Below are 16231 nucleotides of genomic sequence, written 5' to 3'. Positions count from 1 at the left end.
CATTATACAAAAAGAGATTTTATGAGCATTCGAAACACAGTCGCAGTACAATTTTGTAACATCCCAAGTGTATTGGAAATGTACTTAAAAGGCATTACAGTATAACTAATAATAGTGTAGTAGTGTATTTTGAATACACTCTTATCATCCTCATTTCTATTCATTTGGCATGCTTCTGTAATATTTTAAATGAACTTAAAATGTACTTCCTGACTACAATAAGTGCCTTGAAAGTTTGCAGTTATGTTAATAAAAGTATAGTCTTAAGATACTTTAAGCACTATAAAGGCATACAATTTAAGTATAATATTAGTGTGATTTAAAATTGTACTATTAGTACTCTCCTACCTATTCTGTTACATGACAAATTACACTTTGATTATGAGAAAAACATTTTATTGACATGAATGAAAACAAAACATAATATTCATCCATAACAAAAGTAAAACATTTTCCTGAAAGTTATGGATCTCTTGAGCATATCTTTTCAAGTTGGATGTGGTAACGCGATAAAACATGCATTTGGGCGTATTATATTATTTCACATGCATAGATTTTTCGAGTGGCTGTTTGGAGCGCTGGTCAGATTCCTCCTCGCTCGCAGCATTTTCTTCCATGCTTGGGGAGCAGTTTCCTCTGAGTGCGTACGCGCAGAGAGAATTTGTGCACACACATTTAATATCTACGTGTGGGAAATAATATATAATATAATACACCCAAATGCATGTTTCATCACGCAAGTGCTTTTTGCCACTATTGTGTCGCGATACTCTACAGCCTCATTGGTAGACCATCAATTCAAAATGCAGATTTCATGAAAAACAAAAGTTGTTTACCCTCCTAGGTGAGACAATTTGCCCTCTAAGCTTGAAATTGTTTACTGGACACCCAGCCTACAAGCCAACAACTTAACAGTCTAACATGGCTAAATTTGTAATGCATGATCATTTATTGCTTATTTGTTTGCAAAGTCTTCTGGCCCAGAAAGAAAACCATGGTGGTTACGGATCATGGCTGAGGAGGAAAGGTACAGCTGGTAGAGTTGTGCAGTGAGTGAACTTCCCTCCCAACACTGAGATGTGGTGGCAAAGGCTGTGGTAGCTAGCTTCCTTACTAGCAAACCATCTTCCAGTCCAAGATGCATAAAGTTTTCGGTGGCAACCCGGGGCTGGACAGCAGTCAAATGCATTGACCTTGGTATTAGAGAATTTGTCTCTGTTGTCTGTGAACAGAAAGAAGATGGACAACATTTTACAAGATAAACAATATTTTACACAGAAATCCATTGGCAATGATGAGATTAATACAGAATATCTGTACCTATTTGCCATTTACTTTTTATGGGTCAAATTGGTATTGACACCATCTGTTTGCCATCCTGGTATGGGTAGACCTGGCCAGGTAGTCTTTCCTTAAAGCGTTGTGCACCTTGGCACCGATATGAGTGCAACCACCCTGTTTTCTGCATTTGATTACCTTAGATTCCTTTGTTTCCAATACAACCGTATTATCGTTTTCGGGTCAAATGGCATTTTAAATGGGGGTCGTAAGGGCACTAGCCTATTATTTTGATGCATGAATCAAAATCCTCATGTATCAATATAGTTCTGCCCCTACGACTCCCATTCAAAATGGCATTTGACCCAGAAACGACAATACAGTCAAGCTTAATGGTGGCGCTTCTGACTTAATTATGCTTTCAAACGAAAGTTTGACTCAGGTACATTCACAAAAAGACCCTAGGTTGCATTTTGGCTTGAGTTATGCTTTAAGAGTAATGGGACAAGGTCCTGGATGAAGAATATTTACCTTTACTGCTGATTATATGAGGCGTTCAGACATCTCGGTTTCAAAACTGTCCAGGAACACCTGTAAAAACATAGTTAGGCTACAAATTAAAACTAGGTAAATTACAAACACTACTATGAAATGAACTTGAATGCTCTGTCAAACACAAATCATTTAAAAAAATCTAAATCTATCGCATAAACCAAGGCATAATATCAATCATGTAGCCTAAGCTTCATAGCACTAACTTAATAGAACACCAGGTTTAATTCCCCCTCTAATATCAATGGTGAAAAAAAACGTTCTACTTCATAAAATGCATGTAATTACAGTGCATGAAAATGCACTGTACTGTTCTTCCTAGGCTTCTTCTTATTTACAGTGCATGAAAATGCACTGTACTGTTCTTCCTAGGCTTCTTCTTATTACAGTGCATGAAAATGCACTGTACTGTTCTTCCTAGGCTTCTTATTCTTCTTCTGCTTATTACAGTGCATGAAAATGCACTGTACTGTTATTCCAAGGCATTTTATTATTATTACAGTGCATGAAAATGCACTGTACTGTTCTTCCTAGGCTTCTTCTTATTACAGTGCATGAAAATGCACTGTACTGTTCTTCCAAGGCATTTTATTACAGTGCATGAAAATGCACTGTACTGTTCTTCCTAGGCTTCTTCTTATTCTTCTTCTTCTAACGCACTTAATGCAGCTTCAACCGTTTAACGTAGAAACTTCATTCAAACTATGTTACGTAGGTCTTACTTAGGACATGGGTGCTATGTATTTTTCAGCTTTGTAACTTTTATACTTTTTAAACTATTAATTAAAAACTAATCAAAATTTCCCCATTGACTTAACATTATGATTATGACATCACAATACAGCCGTTAAGCAATTAGAATCCCATGGCAGGTGTTCGGGCCACCTGGACCAACTGCCAGTCTCAGGCTTTAAGCATACAAACTGGCCCTATTAAGACTACACATCCTGTTCAACTGCTTCCTCTGCCAAAAACTGTTTCAAAATAAAAGTCCTCACCACAATATTTCACTGTTAAACAATTTAACCCTTTAAACTACTGAACTTTTTAACTGTTCAGCCATTGTAACTGTTACTTGTCATCAACTATGACTCCTACCTACTGTAGCTAGTTAGCTAAGTTAGCTAAGTCACATGGTTAGCATAGTTAGCATGCTAGTTAGCATTTTTAGCAAAACTGCTTAAAATGATTAGCTAAGTTAGCTAAGTAACATGGTTAGCATAGTTAGCATTAGCATAGTTAGCATGCTAGCATGTTAACATGCTAGTTAGCATTTTTAACAAAACTGCTAAAAATGATTAGCTAAGTTAGCTAAGTAACATGGTTAGCATAGTTAGCATGCTAACATGTTAGCATGCTAGTTAGAATAGTTAGCATGACTACTAAAAATGATTAGCTAGGTTAGCTAAGTCACATGGTTAGCATAGTTAGCATTTTAACATTGTTAGCATGCTAGTTAGCATAGTAACTTTGTTAACATTATTATCTTTGTTAACATAGTTAGCATAACTGCTAGCAAACATTAGAGCCATTCCAACTGTCAGTTATCGTCAACTATCTACCTAAAAAATTTAACCATTTAAACTATCCACCTATTTAACTGTTCAGTCATTCCAACTATATTAAACCTCATCTACTTAGCAACCAATATAGTTTGTTTTTACTCTGTATGATATTTTACATCCTATTTTTGCATTTTCATGCACTGTATTTCCTTCAGGAAATGCTTTTCTAGTTACAGTGCATGAAAATGCACTGTACTGTTCTTCCTAGGCTTCTTATTACAGTGCATGAAAATGCACTGTACTGTTCTTCCTAGGCTTCTTCTTATTACAGTGCATGAAAATGCACTGTACTGTTCTTCCAAGGCATTTTATTATTATTCTTCTTCTAACGCACTTAATGCAGCTTCAACCGTTTAACGTAGAAACTTCATTCAAACTATGTTACGTAGGTCTTACTTAGGACATGGGTGCTATGTATTTTTCAGCTTTGTAACTTTTATACTTTTTAAACTATTAATTAAAAACTGTTCAAAATTTCCCCATAGACTTAACATGGGCTGATGACATCACAATAGAGCCGTTAAGCAATTAGAATCCTATGGCAGGTGTTCGGCCCCACCTGGACCAACTGCCAGTCTCAGGCTTTAAGCATACAAACTGGCCCTATTAAGACTACACATCCTGTTCAACTGCTTCCTCTGCCAAAATCTGTTTCAAAATAAAAGTCCTCACTACAATATTTTACTGTTAAACAATTTAACCCTTTAAACTACTGAACTTTTTAACTGTTCAGCCATTGTAACTGTTACTTGTCATCAACTATGACTCCTACCCACTGTAGCTAGTTAGCTAAGTTAGCTAAGTAATATGGTTAGCATAGTTAGCATGCTAACATGCTAATTAGCATTTTTAGCAAAACTGCTAAAAATGATTAGCTAAGTTAGCTAAGTAACATGGTTAGCATAGTTAGCATGCTAACATGCTAGTTAGCATAACTGCTAAAAATGATTAGCTAAGTTAGCTAAGTAACATGGTTAACATAGTTAGCATGCTAGTTAGCTAATGTTTTCATATTTAGTAGTTATGCTAAGTTAACTAAGTTAAGTAACTTGGTTAACATTATTATCTTATAACTGCTAGCAAACATTAGAGCCATTCCAACTGTCAGTTATCATCAATTATCTACCTAAATAATTTAACCATTTAAATTATCCACCTATTTAACCGTTCAAATTATCCACCTATTTAACCGTTCAATCATTCCAACTATATTAAACCTTATCTACCTAGCAACCAATATAGTTTGTTTTTACTCTGTATTATATTTTACATCATATTTTTTGCATTTTCATGCACTGTATTTCCTTCAGGAAATGCTTTTCTAGTTCTTATTCTTCTTCTTCTTCTAACGCACTTAATGCAGCTTCAACCGTTTAACGTAGAAACTTCATTCAAACTATGTTACGTAGGTCTTACTTAGGACATGGGTGCTATGTATTTTTCAGCTTTGTAACTTTTATACTTTTTAAACTATTAATTAAAAACTAGTCAAAATTTCCCCATAGACTTAACATGGGCTGATGACATCACAATAGAGCCGTTAAGCAATTAGAATCCTATGGCAGGTGTTCGGGCCACCTGGATCAACTGCCAGTCTCAGGCTTTAAGCATACAAACTGGCCCTATTAAGACTACACATCCTGTTCAACTGCTTCCTCTGCCAAAAACTGTTTCAAAATAAAAGTCCTCACTACAATATTTCACTGTTAAACAATGTAACCCTTTAAACTACTGAACTTTTTAACTGTTCAGCCATTGTAACTGTTACTTGTCATCAACTATGACTCCTACCCACTGTAGCTAGTTAGCTAAGTTAGCTAAGTAACATGGTTAGCATAGTTAGCATGCTAACATTTTAGCATGCTAGTTAGCATTTTTAACAAAACTGCTAAAAATGATTAACTAAGTTAGCTAAGTAACATGGTTAGCATAGTTAGCATGCTAGTTAGCATTTTTAGCAAAACTGCTAAAAATGATTAGCTAAGTTAGCTAAGTAACGTGGTTAGCATAGTTAGCATGCTAGCGTGTTAACATGCTAGTTAGCATAGTAACTGTTAATATTATTATCTTTGTTAACATAGTTAGCATAACTGCTAGCAAACATTAGAGCCATTCCAACTGTCAGTTATCGTCAACTATCTACCTAAATAATTTAACCATTTAAACTATCCACCTATTTAACTGTTCAGTCATTCCAACTATATTAAACCTCATCTACTTAGCAACCAATATAGTTTGTTTTTACTCTGTATGATATTTTACATCATATTTTTGCATTTTCATGCACTGTATTTCCTTCAGGAAATGCTTTTCTAGTTACAGTGCATGAAAATGCACTGTACTGTTGTTCCAAGGCATTTTATTATTACAGTGCATGAAAATGCACTGTACTGTTATTCCAAGGCTTTTTACAGTGCATGAAAATGCACTGTACTGTTCTTCCAAGGCATTTTATTATTATTCTTCTTCTAACGCACTTAATGCAGCTTCAACCGTTTAACATAGAAACTTCATTCAAACTATGTTACGTAGGTCTTACTTAGGACATGGGTGCTATGTATTTTTCATCTTTGTAACTTTTATACTTTTTAAACTATTAATTAAAAACTAATCAAAATTTCCCCATAGACTTAACATGGGCTGATGACATCACAATAGAGCCGTTAAGCAATTAGAATCCTATGGCAGGTGTTCCGGCCACCTGCATCAACTGCCAGTCTCAGGCTTTAAGCATACAAACTGGCCCTATTAAGACTACACATCCTGTTCAACTGCTTCCTCTGCCAAAAACTGTTTCAAAATAAAAGTCCTCACTACAATATTTCACTGTTAAACAATTTAACCCTTTAAACTACTGAACTTTTTAACTGTTCAGCCATTGTAACTGTTACTTGTCATCAACTATGACTCCTACCCACTGTAGCTAGTTAGCTAAGTTAGCTAAGTAACATGGTTAGCATAGTTAGCATGCTAGCATGTTAGCATGCTAGTTAGCATTTTTAGCAAAACTGCTTAAAATGATTAGCTAAGTCACATGGTTAGCATAGTTAGCATGCTAACATGCTAGTTAGCATTTTTAGCAAAACTGCTTAAAATAATTAGCTAAGTCAGCTAAGTAACATGGTTAGCATAGTTAGCATGTTAGCATAGTTAGCATAACTGTTAAAAATGATTAACTAAGTTAGCTAAGTAACATGGTTAGCATAGTTAACATGTTAGTTAGCATAGTTAGCATAACTGCTAAAAATGATTAGCTAAGTTAGCTAAGTCACATGGTTAGCATACTTAACATTTTAACATTGTTAGCATGCTAGTTAGCATAGTAACTTGGTTAACATTATTATCTTTCTTAACATAGTTAGCATAACTGCTAGCAAACATTAGAGCCATTCCAAGTTTTAGTTATCGTCAACTATCTACCTAAATAATTTAACCATTTAAACTATCCACTTATTTAACTGTTCAGTCATTCCAACTATATTAAACCTCATCTACCTAGCAACCAATATAGTTTGTTTTTACTCTGTATGATATTTTACATCATATTTTTGCATTTTCATGCACTGTATTTCCTTCAGGAAATGCTTTTCTAGTTCTTCTTCTTCTTCTTCTTATTCTTCTTCTTCTAACGCAGTTAATGCAGCTTAAACCGTTTAACGTAGAAACTTCATTCAAACTATGTTGCGTAGGTCTTACTTAGGACATGTGGGCTTTGTATTTTTCAACTTTGTAACTTTTATACTTTTTAAACTATTAATTAAAAACTAGTCAAAATTTCCCCATAGACTTAACATGGGCTGATGACATCACAATAGAGCCGTTAAGCAATTAGAATCCTATGGCAGGTGTTCGGGCCACCTGGACCAACTGCCAGTCTCAGGCTTTAAGCATACAAACTGGCCCTATTAAGACTACACATCCTGTTCAACTGCTTCCCCAAAAACTGTTTCAAAATAAAAGTCCTCACTACAATATTTCACTGTTAAACAATTTAACCCTTTAAACTACTGAACTTTTTAACTGTTCAGCCATTATAACTGTTACTTGTCATCAACTATGACTCCTACCCACTGTAGCTAGTTAGCATGGTTAGCATAGTTAGCATGCTAGCATGTTAGCATGCTAACATGTTAGCATTTTTAGCAAAACTGTTAAAAATGATTAGCTAAGTTAGCTAAGTAACATGGTTAGCATAGTTAGCATGCTAGCATGCTAGTTAGCATTTTTAGCAAAACTGCTAAAAATGATTAGCTAAGTTAGCTAAGTAACGTGGTTAGCATAGTTAGCATGCTAGCGTGTTAGCATGCTAGTTAGCATTTTTAGCAAAACTGTTAAAAATGATTTGCTAAGTTAGCTAAGTAACATAGTTAGCATGCTACCATAGTTAGCATGCTAGCATGCTAATTAGCATTTTTAGCAAAAAAACTTGGTTAACATTAGTATCTTTGATAACATAGTAGCATAACTGCTAGCAAACATTAGGGCCATTCCAACTGTCAGTTATCGTCAATTATCTACCTAAAAAATTTAACTATTTAAATTATCCACCTATTTAACCGTTCAATCATTCCAACTATATTAAACCTTATCTACCAAGCAAATCATTTAACTATATAAACTATCCACCTATTTAACTGTTCAGTCATTCCAACTATATTAAACCTCATCTACCTAGTTCAGTCATTCCAACTACATTAAACCTCATCTACCTAGTTCAGTCATTTGAACTATATTAAACCTCATCATGTTGGTTGCCAATTAGCACATAATCTGTTTTAACAATATATTTCACACCATATGTTTTGCATTTTCATGCACTGGTAATTCCCTGGAATTGCGTTTTCTAGTTATTATTCTTCTTCTAACGCACTTAATGCAGCTTCAACCGTTTAACGTAGAAACTTCATTCAAACTATGTTACGTAGGTCTTACTTAGGACATGGGTGCTATGTATTTTTCAGCTTTGTAACTTTTATACTTTTTAAACTATTAATTAAAAACTAATCAAAATTTCCCCATAGACTTAACATGGGCTGATGACATCACAATAGAGCCGTTAAGCAATTAGAATCCTATGGCAGGTGTTCCGGCCACCTGCATCAACTGCCAGTCTCAGGCTTTAAGCATACAAACTGGCCCTATTAAGACTACACATCCTGTTCAACTGCTTCCTCTGCTAAAAACTGTTTCAAAATAAAAGTCCTCACTACAATATTTCACTGTTAAACAATTTAACCCTTTAAACTACTGAACTTTTTAACTGTTCAGCCATTGTAACTGTTACTTGTCATCAACTATGACTCCTACCCACTGAAGCTAGTTAGCATGGTTAGCATAGTTAGCATGCTAGTTAGCATTTTTAGCAAAACTGTTAAAAATGATTAGCTAAGTTAGCTAAGTAACGTGGTTAGCATAGTTAGCATGCTAGCGTGTTAGCATGCTAGTTAGCATTTTTAACAAAACTGCTAAAAATGATTAGGTAAGTTAGCTAAGTAACGTAGTTAGCATAGTTAGCATGCTAGCGTGTTAACATGCTAGTTAGCATTTTTGGCAAAACTGTTAAAAATGATTAGCTAAGTAAGCTAAGTAATGTGGTTAGCATAGTTAGCATGTTAACATGCTAGTTAGCATTTTTAGCAAAACTGCTAAAAATGATTAGCTAAGTTAGCTAAGTAACATGGTTAATATAGTTAGCATGCTAACATGTTAGCATGCTAATTAGCATAGTTAGCAACACTGTTAAAAATGATTAGCTAAGTTAGCTAAGTAATATAGTTAGCATGCTAGCATGTTAGCATGCTAATTAACATTTTTAGCAAAAAAACTTGGTTAACATTATTATCTTTGATAACATAGTAGCATAACTGCTAGCAAACATTAGGGCCATTCCAACTGCCAGTTATCGTCAATTATCTACCTAAATAATTTAACTATTTAAATTATCCACCTATTTAACCGTTCAATCATTCCAACTATAGTAAACCTTATCTACCAAGCAAATCATTTAACTATATAAACTATCCACCTATTTAACTGTTCAGTTATTCCAACTATATTAAACCTCATCTACCTAGTTCAGTCATTTGAACTATATTAAACCTCATCATGTTGGTTGCCAATTAGCACATCATCTGTTTTAACAATATATTTCACACCATATGTTTTGCATTTTCATGCACTGGTAATTCCCTGGAATTGCGTTTTCTAGTTCCTCCTGTAGACTCATTTTAAAAGATGTCTCCACGATTAAAGAAAAAAACAGCTACAATGTCATTAGCATGCCTAATGAATATGAAGTGTGACTAGCCTAACACCATCCTCCTTTCTGTGAGTTAACTTAGCCTACACTATAATATTAAAGAACATTGGTGAACTTTAGGCAAACGTTGCTTAATAAAGAACACACTTTCTTCCATCATAGTTTGTCTAACGTTAGTGCTAGCCAACGCTTGTCAATAATCCCACAAACACAAAGCAGGCTAATGTAACGTTGGCATTGCTAGCTTGTACTAGCAAGGATAAAAACAAACTCTTGAAAGATTGCTAAGCCATCAATTTAACTTCTTCAAAGACTACCTAAGGTCATAGAGAGTAAGCTACATCAGAATCATTTAACAATATGCTTTGGGACTCACCTGATAACGAATAACTTGGCACTTTAGATCCAACTGGCTTCAGCCCTTGTTATCTCATATGACGAGTCCTTCTGGCTCTGTAGGACCAACGTCGAGATCTCATATGACGAGTCCTTCTGGCTCTGTAGGACCAACGTCGCTGGCATGACTAGAATTTATGGTATCTTTAATTTGGACAAACCTGTAACAATACGGACCGTAAACGTATGCATTTTCTGGTCTCTACAGTCCATCTGTCTTGCAAATAAAGTTACAAGCATAGACTGTATAAAATTACGTTAATGTTTGCTCACACCACATTTTGCTCGAAAGCTGCACAGATCCGCCCACTCCATTTCAAATTCAAACAACCATGTTATTGGTCAACTGGACTGCCTATACATTTAACTGTGTTGCCTATAAATTTAACAAAATGCCACATTCATCCTCTCACAACCTCTACTACATCACAAACGTATAGGCTACTACCTTGCTAAGACACAAAATCAACAAAAGAAAAAATATTATTTGATGACCAAAACTGATAGATCAGTGTGTCTAGGCTAGGTTATTGCACATTGCCATCCATGCGGCTGACATATCAGGCCTAAAAGCTACACACATTAGTATTTTATTAAAGGTGAGATGACTATGAAACTATACAAACAATGTATTAGGCCTACCAAAAAAAAAAAACTTTCCATAAGTACACTATATTACAACTCTAAGTATTAGCAATTGAATACACTTAAACTAAATAAACTTCTTTACCATTTAAAATACACTAACAACAAAGTACACTTTTAAAAAGTACATTACAAAAACACTTTGAATATTGCACAATATGTATATTTAATTTTAGTACACTGAAGTTGAACTTAATACTATGACTATGAAACTATACAAACAATGTATTAGGCCTACCAAAAAAATATACTTTCCATAAGTACACTATATTACAACTCTAAGTATTAGCAATTTAATACACTTACACTAAATAAACTTCTTTACCATTTAAAATACACTAAAAACAAAGTACACTTTTAAAAAGTACATTACAAAAACACTTTGAATATTGCACAATAAGTATATTTAATTTTAGTACACTGAAGTTGAACTTAATAACATCTACTTTGAAGTATACTTTCTAAAAGTACACATTAAACATACTTTACATAAAGTACAAAAAGTGTAAGCATACTTGCTTTATACTTCATGTACTTTAATCATATTTCTAACACACTAAAGTATACTACTTTTTTACCTGGGCTACTACGGGACGTAGACCTACACTACGCTCTTGAACGCAGCATGACACTTCACCACCACACCACTAGACTATATGAGCAAACCGTATCGATTTGACAGCACTCGCAAAGTCAGATGTTGGAATATTCAATGGCTACCCGACAATATACTTCAAAATTGTTCGTCTATTAATTTTCCACGGTTCAACACATTAGCCTAATACTAGAACATAGTTTGGCTGGCTTTATTCATTTCTGCCAGTTAGGGCTTTTTCCCCTGTGTATAAGTTACACTACATGCATTATTGTGAGGATAGCCTATCTGAGACGGTGGTCTGGTTTAACCCTTTCGTGCCCGTGCCGAACAGGTGGATGACCTCCTCACACAAAAAACCTTATTTCTTGAGTATAATACATACCATCAATGGGATATACATACCATTGTAATCAGAAGGATGAGTTCTATGAAATGATGTAAAATACATATGGTAATGTTGATATAGTAATGAACAGTATTTGAAAATCCTCTCCAAATGTATATCCGGAATTTGTCAAAATTTAATTTCATTCACATAAAAATGAATTTTCATCATATTTCTCTACAAGATAGAGAAAAATATAGTGTATGAAATGTTCAGCAAGTTGTGGGCTATTTAACAAAAAAAGACTGTATTGGAATATCATTAACCTTTCAAAAGTTATGATAATTTTAGTGATCAGTGTAAAAAAATGCAGGAAACGGGATTTAGAATGTTGACAGAATTCACATTCACTTTCTCACCAACAACATAAAAGTATGCATAAAAACTAATAATCAAGTCAGAAACAATGGTTTAGATGTATTTGGTCTATAAGAATAAACCATTTATTTGTATATAAGCAAATGCTACAGTCAATAAGAATGACTTTAAAAAAAAAAAACATACTGTACCTTACCAGTAATACAGGAAGTAAGTATACTGTATTCATTGAAGACCATTTCGGAAAAGAGACATAAAATACATCAACAAATACAACTTCCTTATATAAATCAGTATAATATGAAATTTATATACATATATAAAATGTATTATTATTCATGAAAAGTTAGGAATACAAGTCAAGTCAAGTCGGCTTTTATTGTCAATTTCTTTACATGCACTGGTCATACAAAGAATTGAAATTTCGTTTCTTACTTTCCCATGCAGACATAGACATGCTTTAAATACAGACATAGACATACTATAGACATAGCCATAGACAATAAACATTAAATTAAAGTGCAAGACTGAAATATAGAACATGTATGTATCAAAATAGAAATATAGGACATATATATAAAAAAAAATAGAGGTAGTTGTGTTGTATATTTATATAGTCTTAACAGTTACATGAAGTTTAAACTTGTGCTTGTGTGACCTGTATATTTACATTGATATGCAGTATGCAGTAATTTCAAGTATATCAGGCTTGATGTGAAGCAGCAACACGTTTGGCTGCGCAGTCACAGTGCAGTTCCACATGGCGGTGTTGGGGGTGGGGTGGTTTGGTAGACAGGATCCTAGTTTCCTAGGTTCCTGGTTGGCTGGTGGGTGGGGGGGGCTGTCAGTGATGGGAGAGTGGGTAGAGTGTTCAGCATCCTGATTGCTTGGTGGATGAAGCTACTTGCCAGTCTGGTGGTGCGGGAGCGGAGGCTCCTGTACCGCTTTCCAGAGGGCAGGAGGCTGAACAGTTCGTGTGCAGGGTGGGTTGTATCCTTGACAATCAATAGTGCTTTGCGGGTGAGACGGGTGGTGTAAATGTCCTGCAGGGAGGGGAGTGGTGCTCCAATGATCCTCTTAGCGGTGTTAACCCTTTAGGCGCCAGAGGTTTTTTTCCGAAACGATCAATTTTGACATCTTCATTTCAAAAGGCTATATCTTAAAAGTGATAAGAGATAGAGACTTTCTGTAAATTAGAGAAATATTAAGGATGACCCAAAGTGTATGTAGAGATTAAATGTTTATATCTAATTTGCATATTATGACGTCATATGGTGGCGGCCATCTTGGATTATAGAATTTTCATGAAAAGTTGCATGTTTGAATGATAAATGCACCACTTCTTTCCCCCCAAAATGTCCCTCACCTTCTGAATGCTATATTGCACAATACTGAATGCTCAGGTAAATAGTAAGTAGTGAACAAACTGTGTAAATCATTACTAATAAATGGCAGAAACAAACCAAATGCATGTAGCGGTAGACTGGCCTTTTGCTGTAGAGATTTTCCATTTACTACATACAGTAGGCACTCTGATTCCATGTATGGGGCACATATATATTATTCAGATGACACACAAACACAAGTAGACAAGACCTGTTTAGTTCAAAAGCTCATTTGCCACGGCAAGGCACAGATCAGGAGTGAGATGACGAGACAAGACAAGAGACAATGTTAGTATTTTTTTTCTTTTTGTTGATGTTTTTTTGTTTTTTTTCTTAGCTGACAAAGACACACACATCACAAGGACATGAACACACAAAAAGGAACACATAGTGTACTGTATGTCCTAAATGATCAGGGAAGTAGATAGCAAATCAACAGTGTAAATCATTACTAAATGGCTGACTTTTTTTTTTTTATGTAGCAGGCCTTTTGCTGTAGAGATAATGACTCCCTATCCCTATCCATACAGGGCCGGCATTCCCATCATCTTGTGATAGACTATGCATGACCTAATGTGTGTGTGTGTGTGTGTGTGTGGGAGAGGGAGAGAGCGTGTCACCACCTCCACCATGCGAGCAGCATGGCCAGATCTGCCTCGCGCGCGCCGAGTGGAGAGAATTTGCGCAGCTCGGACTAGGCCTACTGTCATTCTCATTGCGACTCCCCACACTGCCACTACGTTCCCCCCTAACTGTCCTATGAGCACTTCGACCTCGTCTAACATACCCAGTGGCATTAGACAAAGGCTCCACCACGTTACTGTCGCCGCGATTGTGGAGAGGCACACGTTCAGAAGACAGAAGCTAGCGCTATGGATATTAGGCTACCTCCAGCCTCGTTCGCCACACCACTAACACCCTGCTAACTTCCCGATGAACACTCCGAACCCGTGAAACATTATTCCCACCAGTGACATTGGGCAAACGATTCAACGTTTGTGCTTGGTGTAAGCTAAACTATGGAGTAAACTCTCACTTTGTCCAGCTGCATCATTGCAAGGCAGGGACGCATCTGAAGCCTCACTAAACGAATCACCGTCATTTTCTGAAGGCAGATATTCCCCTTCAGAATCAGGGTCCGCGAATAGAAGACCCAACACTTCATTTCAGGTAAACTTTTTTGATGCCATTAGACGATAATCTAATGCAAATACTCATTGACGTTGACAATATCGCTCTGACAAAGTGGCTCACACGGACACTAGCTCCGGTATTTCATACACTGATTGAATGCGCTGTAGCTAGAAAGTTTTGTTTAAAGCGTGTCCTTTTTTCGACTCGGGGATGACGTATGACATGTCTGCCATCTAGTGGAGTGGAAGTCGAACGAAATATGACACCCTATTTGACTAAATCGGCCGTTTTATTCAGTACCGCATCTTGTTGACTATAGTCGCCTGTGGCGCCTAGAGGGTTAACAGTGCGCTGGAGGGTCTTCCTGTTCTGATCTGTGCAGCTTCCGCCCCACACTGTGATGCTGCTGGAGACGATGCTCTCGATGGTCCCTCTGTAGAATGTAGTCATGACAGGAGGCGTGGCACTTGCCTTCTTCAATTTGCGCAAGAAGTAGAGGCGCTGCTATATACAATCAACATCACTCAAAACTCAATGTGTCCTAAACATTTGAAAGTGGATTACATACTTAGAACAAGCCTGTAGAGAATAAACACATACACACATATACACACAAACTCATACCCACAAACACACACTTACAGAGGAGGATAGGAAAAGGTGGGGTGGGGAACCTGAAGTTTGAACACAGAAGAGCTATGACATTACTAAACGCATCCCCTTTTGCAGAATGCCAAATCTGACAGCAATTTGTTGTCAATAAAACAAATTCGCCTACCGTTACACTCCAGGGCCATACAAGCTACTTTAGTTTTATTATGTACGTTTTTTATAACAAGCTCCTGCTGTACAGGAATATGTACTTGAGGGAAAGACGACAGAGTAGTAGTTGGAGCAGCTGAAGGTGAGGCTGAAATTACAACGGAAATGCCTACCAGCTGTTGTGATAGATTTCCTCCAAATTCTTTCTGGTTGTAGCTACCAAACCTAGGTTCAACACCAGATTCTGCATTGCATTGTCAAACTTGAAATAACAAGAAGCTACTGACAACGGCAATGTCAATGGAGAAAAAGTGCTTTCTGGTATTCTGCGTTTTTTGGAGTACACAATATGTATTCATCATTTGGTCAATGTCCCCTGATCCCTGCCAAGACTTGGTTCCCCAGTAACAATGGATATTAGGGAGGGAAGTGAACCCCATGTAAATGATCAATCCCAGAAACCTGTGAAACTCTTCTGGGGTCTTTGTCCCATGCCCCTGCACTGTTTGCATGAGACCCGCCAGGGGAGGCACCCCGACCGCCCTGTGCGGCCGGACGCACATTCCCGAACCCAGCGGGTCCGCCACCAGGCTGGGGCTACATGAGGCTCCACAGAGTCTCCGCCCCCAGCGCCGAAACGTTTTTATCAGATCCAAAAACCCATCCGGGGGCCTCGTGCCGATCGCGCGCCCTCGGCGGCGGCGACGTGTCTTTCGAATGTCTGCCCTATCAACTTTCGATGGTACTTTCGGCGCCTACCATGGTGACCACGGGTAACGGGGAATCAGGGTTCGATTCCGGAGAGGGAGCCTGAGAAACGGCTACCACATCCAAGGAAGGCAGCAGGCACGCAAATTACCCATTACCGACACGGTGAGGTAGTGACGAAAAATAACAATACAGGACTCACTAGAGGAGCTGTAATTGGAATGAGCGCATCCTAAACCCATGTGC

The 16231-nt window shown here is 36.8% G+C and overlaps 1 long non-coding RNA gene across 1 annotated transcript; it reads right to left on the bottom strand.

Annotated features, from left to right (window-relative positions):
* Window positions 1-930: 930 nt before the first annotated feature.
* On the bottom strand, window positions 931-10117 carry LOC121707103. The gene is made up of 2 exons (XR_006031238.1): window positions 10031-10117; window positions 931-1222 (listed from the first exon to the last, which is right to left on the bottom strand). It is a non-coding gene; the product is annotated as an uncharacterized LOC121707103 (long non-coding RNA).
* Window positions 10118-16231: the final 6114 nt, after the last annotated feature.

This window comes from Alosa sapidissima, chromosome 4, assembly GCF_018492685.1.
Source record: "Alosa sapidissima isolate fAloSap1 chromosome 4, fAloSap1.pri, whole genome shotgun sequence".
Lineage (NCBI taxonomy): Eukaryota > Metazoa > Chordata > Actinopteri > Clupeiformes > Clupeidae > Alosa > Alosa sapidissima.
Note: the sequence above shows the minus strand (reverse complement) of the source record. Positions and strands in the feature narration are given on the sequence as shown.